The 8,118-nt window shown below is 33.3% G+C and overlaps 1 long non-coding RNA gene across 1 annotated transcript; it reads left to right on the forward strand.

Moving 5' to 3' along the window:
- Nucleotides 1–891: 891 nt before the first annotated feature.
- On the forward strand, nucleotides 892–6,097 carry LOC115227565. Its single transcript, XR_003883138.2, has 4 exons — nucleotides 892–1,005; nucleotides 2,848–2,900; nucleotides 4,542–4,623; nucleotides 6,025–6,097. It is a non-coding gene; the product is annotated as an uncharacterized LOC115227565 (long non-coding RNA).
- Nucleotides 6,098–8,118: the final 2,021 nt, after the last annotated feature.

Below are 8,118 nucleotides of genomic sequence, written 5' to 3' on the forward strand. Positions count from 1 at the left end.
TATATGTATATATATATATATGTATATATATACATATATATATATATATATATATATATATATATATATATGTTACTTATGTATGTAAATATGAATATAAACTTGTATATATGTACGTATGTATGCAAATGTGGTATATATTGGCTATATATATATATATATATATATATATATATATATATATATATACATATATATATACATATATATATGTATAAATACATATATATATACACAACACACATATATATAAGTACATGGAACTGTGTATGTGTACAAACATATATGTGTTTATACATGTAGATGCAGATGTATTAATGTGAGTGTGTATATTCGTATATATCTCTCTTTCTCTCTTTTCTCTCTTTTACTTGTTTCAGTCATTTGACTGCGGCCATGCTGGAGCACTGCCTTTAGTCGAGCAAATCGACCCCGGGACTTATTCTTTGTAAGCCCATTACTTATTCTATCGGTCTCTTTTGCCGAACCGCTAAGTGACGGGAACACACCAGCATCGGTTGTCAAGAAATACTAGGGGGACAAACACAAACATACACACATACATATATATATACATATATACGACAGGCTTCTTTCAGTTTCCGTCTACCAAATCCACTCACAAGGCATTGGTCGGCCCGGGGCTATAGCAGAAGACACTTTCCCAAGATGCCACGCAGTGGGACTGAACCCGGAACCATATAGTTGGTTAGCAAGCTACTTACCACACAGCCACTCCTGCGCCTATATATATATATATATATATATATATATATATATATATTTATATTTATATATAGTAGTTTTAAGTGTGTATGTGATTATGAACGTGTATTTTTATCTACGTATGTGGGTTTTATGTGTATCTATGACGTGTGTCTCATTTATAAATACAGCGATTATTTTCTATATCAATCCATAGGCTTTACCAAATCCTTCGCATTTCGTTTGATTTTAAAAACGTTGAACGAATATAAAATCCCTGCTGAGAACATATCAAAAGTCGTGAGTAGATATCTGCCCTCTCTCTCTCTTTCTCCGCACACTCACACATACACACACGCTTGCACACACACAAGCACTGAGCATACGCACACATGCATACACACATTCACGATCACATACACACACACATGCATATTTTATAGAAGAAATGCAAAACGTCAAATATATTGTGAGCCCAATACGTTTAGTAGATAGTGATATCGATTTTGTTAAATGATAACAGGTATTTTAAAGTTTAGCCTGATCAGCTTAAACACATAAATACATACATATGTAAATACATGTTCAAATCAAATATACAGATAAGTATTATTTGCGTATTTATTTATTATTTGATTCCCTACATATTCTGCTGCGAGCTGGAAGTCTTTTGTACGTCGAGCAAAATAATAAGCAGTAATTCGCCCCTCTTTATATTTTGAGTTCAAATTCTACTGCAGCCGACTTTGCCTTTCATCCTTTAATCGTTTTTACTACACCTCTGTATGAGTATTTACTACACCTCTGTATGAGTATTTACTACACCTCTGTATGAGTATTTACTCCACTGCCAAGCTTTGTTGAGCTAGTGTGAGTTGTTAGGTTCATCGAACTAGTATACTCTCGAGGTCAAAACACGGCCTCCACATCAGGCAGGTTTGGTAGAGAGATTATACTGAGACCTTCATTCTGCTGTGGACTGAACATCGGCAATCTAATGCAATCCATATGTTCATAATTTGTATGCATGTAAGTATATATAGACTTTTATACAGACGTGTAAATACACTGAGACATGAACATGCAGTAGACCGTAGTAAAAGAATGCGAATTAATTGTATTTGGGTTTCATGAAATTCAGACAATCAACTCCATTTACTGATAGTAAATTATTACATAAACTTCTTTCTAACTTACTGACTTTTTGCTGGTCAATAAAAAGACTGTTCGATCCACTATTTTGTCTTTAAAAGAAGTTCACACAATGAACGACGTCATTTATATATTCCGTGATATAATTTCCGATTCTGATACTAAATGAAATCCCACTCAAATTATTCACTAATCCTGTCTTTACACACACATGCGCGCGAACATGCACACACACACACATAGGTACATATGTAACCACACAGGTACTTTTGGTAATATTCTCCTTCTCTCAACTTTTCCGTTTTCCTTTCCGACAAAGAGCTATGCTCGGAACGTTAAAAACGCTCTCTTTTCACCCACTTTACCGAGCGTCCAGCTAATATATTCCATGCGCATGTCCTCTTGTTTTTTGTTATTTTTATTTTTAATGTTCTACTCTTCAAATTTTACAATATATATATATATATAATATATATATATATATATATATATATAGATATATATACTATATAATTATATATATATATATATGTATATATGTATATATTACAGATGAGAAAATAATTTTATTCTCAAACTCAGGATAATGTTAATAATATAGAATGAACAGGATAAAAACTATCCTTATTTTGCAGAAAAATCTGTCGGCGACCAGTCATGAGACTTGAACTCACATCCCTGTGATAACGCGTCTTATAAAGCTAGATTTATATATCCTAAATTTGCAGCAGAATTTGTCATTCGGGCAGCTTAGCTTAATGGTAAAGCACTTGACGCGTAATCTCAGGGATGTGAGTTTGAGTCTCAAAGCTAGCCGCAAAATATGGATATTTCATCCTGTTCATGCTATATTATTAGCATTATCCTGCGTTTGGAAGTAAAATTATTTCCTTATCTGTATCTTTCAATACATCTCAACGCTTTTAAATCAAACTTTGTTTCTTGAATTTAATGTCTGCATATATATATATACACATCCGGCTTTTGCAGATGGAGCATGAGTTTTTAACCGTGACTGGAAAATTCAGAGTTGAATATCCTGGGTAAGCAAGAGCTTCTAACACATTTATTCAAATTTATTTGGTTTTGTTCCAAACATTCGATTTTATCGCATGTATTATACGTCACCATGATCAACAGTGTTTTACTTGTGACCCACAATATACTAATTCATACCTTCGACGAAATGCTTAAGTGTTTTATCAATGTTTTATTATACAAAGGACAAACAAACCCATATAAAGATAATGAGAGAATTGTGTATATAGATATATATATATATATATATATATATCTATATATATATATATATATATGCATATATATATTATACATACCTATATATATTATATATATATATCTATATATATGCCATATATATATATACATACATACCTATATATATATATATATATATATATATATATATATATATATAAATATATACATACACACACAGAAGGATAAGATCAATATTTAAATATCGATTTTATCAGGTGGCCAGCATGGGAATAAAAACCATCAAAGGTAACAATTATTTAAAATTATAATATAGGGTAATAGCAGTCAATCTTGACTCTAAAGCCACATTAATGTTCATATAGCACCAGGAGAGAAGACGAAGAGACAAAATAGAATAGCAAAAATTACTGGATAATTCCAGATCCCGGATTTCTGACTCTGCATAAGAAATGGTCTGCCTTCATCAGTGGAATATACTCAGAAAAGCAAATAAATACAAATATATACATATACAACATACAATATACTTACATATACGAACGTATTTATAACATATATATATATATGAGCGTGTATATATAAATCAAGGCGGCTATCAGCATTTTAAGACCAACAGGGAAATAATTCACAATCATTAAGGTGACAAGAGTGCAGTGAGCACCAGGATTATTAGAAATATTAGTCATAGACTATTTCTTTTTGGGATTTGGTTTGCAAGATTCTTTATATGAGTTCGTGTGTTGAAGCATATTCTGTTGGTCTGGGGAGAGCCATTTTCTTTTTGTGCCTTATAATTCCACACACCCGGTAACATTTCAACGTATTTCTTATTTTTATTTTCCTAAAACTTTTCGTTGAGTCTTGCAAACTTTTACCAGTGATTGTGTTAAATTATAGTCATAGACACCTTAGCCATAAAAACACATGGTGCATTGAAGGGGGGGGGGGCAACATTCCCTACGGTAAGCCAGATGGATTAGATTAGCATGGTAATTTCTTATAGGAAGTTAATACTCATCAGCAATGCTCACTCCATTACGGCTGGTGGAGGTTAACTCCCGCCTGTCAATATCATTGAGAATGCCATAGGAATTAGGGACTGATTTCCCAAAATGGCAATGTGAAGATTATAAAATATTGAAGGTAGCTAACACACATTTTAAAACCAACTAGGTAATTATATATATATAAAATGTATATAAAAACTTATACACGGAGGGAAGACCACCATGTGGATTTCTTACATGCTAAAGAGGGCAAGCCACGGTACTGGACGAATATGTTCTTAACACTAACTTTTAGTCACACCGCTTGTAGTTTTAGCCTTCTTCACTAATTCTGTTCTCAACCATACTGAATGCGGTTATTTTACCTATGATGATCCAATCCTAAGCTATATTTGAATATAAAATAATTGAAACAAAACAATTAATCTCTTTAAGTGTTCAAAGTCAACTGCGGCGCAATATCTCCAAGTTTTGAACAAATTCCAGGCATTGCTCAACATGAATTTGCTTGATGAAAGTAAGTATCGTGTTTCTTCATTTTTTAACACCATTACCGTCATAATTAGCTTCATCAATCACCATACCATCCTCTTCGTCGTTGTCGTCATCATCAACCACAACGGATGATACCTTAGGACACCCACGCGTGCACGCAAGCGCACAGACTCCCTCCCTCTCTCTTATACATACAACTATTCATTTACATTTTCTCAAAGCTTGGATAATTTCAATAAATCAGCATTTTATTTTGCGCTTTTCCGTTTCTTGTCCCTACGGAACTGATTGTCCAACCGAGGGCAAAAATGTTTTCTTCTAATTTTGTATAGAAGTAGAAGATGCAGACTCTACTGGGCAGAAAATTTCACACAATTCCAGTACTTTCTTTAATTCACTCAGGAAAATTATTCAATGCTGCAAATAATTTTCCTCGGCGAAAATTCATTTTGTTCGAAGTGATCATATTAATTTTTGAATTAGGATCGATAGATACACACACAGCTCATACGCTTTAACTCATCTCTAAGAGATATAAAAGAGGAATAAATCATATCCCATTGCCGAACAATGATATAATTTTTTTCACTTCGTTTCCATTCATTTCATTTTACCACTGCCAAATCAATATAAAGTCTATCTATTTCCAGCATAAAAGAGGTTTATGCGCATCCGGTCAGTATGTCTAAGTAGTGGTCAATATTGAGGAAATGCAACAATAGAGGCCGCGAAACAGACATTAACATTTTTACTAGTCAAATCCCGTAACAAATTATATATTGCTCGGGAAAATGTAAAAATATATATACATATACACATACATATTTCGGGATGGTCATGTTATTTATTATTTAAAAAAATATAATGAATAAATATATGCGTGCATATATATATTGTGTGCCCAGGTAGAGTATACGGGGATCTCTACGTACAACAGTGTTCGGCAAACAGATCACATTGGCATAATTTGAAGAAAGCTGTCGAAGTAGTTTCTCATGGATTCAGATCTACGTTTCGAGCATTGTCTTCTGTGAAATATACACGCTGGCCATTTTCAAGATGTACAGATAGATTTTAGGAAAGTGTTCCTACATGTAAACAGGATGTGACATTTGTGTTGACAGTGTATTTGTCTCAAAGCAGAACCGTCCTTCCATCAGCGCTTGTCAATTGGCTGAAGTAACATGAAAGGCATCGTCATTCATGGTATATTCGTGAATAAGTCACAAACTGAAATACGTTGATCTATTGTTTAGGGAAATATTATTTACTTGTTTAAGGGTTGTACTGGATACATAGCGAAAACAGCTCTAACAGTTCAAATAGTAAGAAATAAACATATATATATATATACAAATTCATACTATCCGGTAATTAATGTGCTTAAACTTTTATATTTTATGTTTTTTCATTATGTTTCCAGGTTCAAGTACTGGTAATGGAACAGAGGATAGAACAGCAGAACAAACTTTTGAGTGAAAATCGAAAAAGAGCCTCCAAGAATTGTCTTTGATGATATTTTATGCTATAAAACGATTTTTCGCATATTATTACAAAAAAAATTTTCCCCATATATAATATAAAATAATATTTTCCCCATAATATGAAATATTTTCTTAATATATAATATAAAATTATCTTCTCCATATAATATAAAATAATATTTTCCCATATATAATATGAAATATTTTCTCCATATATAATAAGAAATATATTTCTCCATATATAATATGAAAAATATTTTCTCATATATAATATAAAATAAAATTTTCTCCATATATAATATGAAATAATATTTTCTCTATGTATACTATAAAATTATATTTTCTCCATATATAATATGAAATATTTTTTCCTTGTAACGACACTATAATTGTACCTTTCAATACAACACTATGCATGCAAGAGACTGTATAATCCACCATAATGTAATTTAAACAAGTTTCAGGGCCTCACTATGGCTTGAAACAGAAAATATTGCATGATTTGAAATTATATTGATATTCTATCTTCTTGCCAATTTAATGTTATCAATGTAAGCTTTAGAATTGTTAAATAAAGGATTAAATCTGATCTGTTGCTACCGTTCGTTTTCTAGATGAAATACTGTAATCCCGCAGACTAAGATCAAATACCACCGGAAGAGGCATTGATTCCATTTGTTATTTTAAACATTCCACTAAAATGTTAAAAATGCAAATGTATCATGTGATTAGATTTACGATCATTTATCTAATTAGTATTATCAGGTCATTCAACTGTCATTGTTCAAGTAATCAACATTTCACAAACAGCTACATTCAATCAAAGCACCGGACGTAGATTCGTCTTCTACACGTTCATGTCTACTTTCACTCCATCAATGTTACACTAACACGAGACTGCGCACGCCTCAAAGTCTTCATTGAAGTAGTTTCTTAGTTATATTCTCTACATGATATTCAGGCCCATTAGGCCGCAGTCTCTTCGGTATCCAACATATTCCAACACCCGGGGATAGAAGACACCCCACTAAAAGAGATGCCAGTCTGTCTGTTGCAAGTTTAACCCCTGGTTGTTGCTGGTATTTCTTCTCAGATGACTGCACTGGAAGTGTTTTTCTCGTGGACAGAACGCACCGAACCAATAGTCCATGTGTCTATTCTGTGTGTGGTGTGTGTGTGTGTGTTGTGCGTGCTTGTTGTCTATGTATGTGTGTGCTTTTTAGCCTCTTCTGTTTTCCGGATCATTTGTCGCTCTCTTGCCAGCCGGAACACCGCTACCCTTCTTTTATACTCTGCTTGTTGCTGTTAAAAGATATGTAGCCGTGTATCGTAACAGCTCTGTCATTTCTACTGCTTATTATATGACCTGTGGTGTGGTTTTAGATGTCTTGGTACATCGACTGAATAAGGAATTATCTTTTACTTCCTTCTAATTAGATGGTCGCACCATTTCACTCTCTTCCATCTGACTACTTCAGTTCTGGTTTATTCATGTAAATAACGTTTCTTATACAAATTACGCCAGTCTCACTATAATATCTCTTTAGTTTTAAACACATTTTAATAACCTCTTACGTATGTGTTTCTAGACCCTGACTAGAGAAACAAAAATGTGCAACCTATCAATGCAACCCTGGCTGATGTCCTACAAGCTCCAGATCCTGTTTCTTAAATCTCTCAAATGCTATACATGCTAGCGTGACCTGTCTTTTCTAACCTGTGTGTCTAGTGCGACGGATACTACACAGCTCTCTTTGACATGTTCAACATAAGAACCATTCAGTGTGATTATTTCCTTTGCGTTGTGTTGTGTAATTAATGTATATAATGCTATTCATTTTCATAGCCCATTTTCCCCATATTTCGTCTGAGACCATCAATATTAGGTTTGCTTCCCAACCGCATAATTCCGTTTTTTTTTGGTCTCAACGTGTGACATGGCACTTTGGGCAATTTTCACCATACTGAGAAAAAGTACTAGGGTCAATTCGTTCGACTAAAACTTATTCCAGGGGCCCTCCACCTCCTCCAGC

Source organism: Octopus sinensis, unplaced genomic scaffold (assembly GCF_006345805.1).
Source record: "Octopus sinensis unplaced genomic scaffold, ASM634580v1 Contig04768, whole genome shotgun sequence".
NCBI lineage: Eukaryota > Metazoa > Mollusca > Cephalopoda > Octopoda > Octopodidae > Octopus > Octopus sinensis.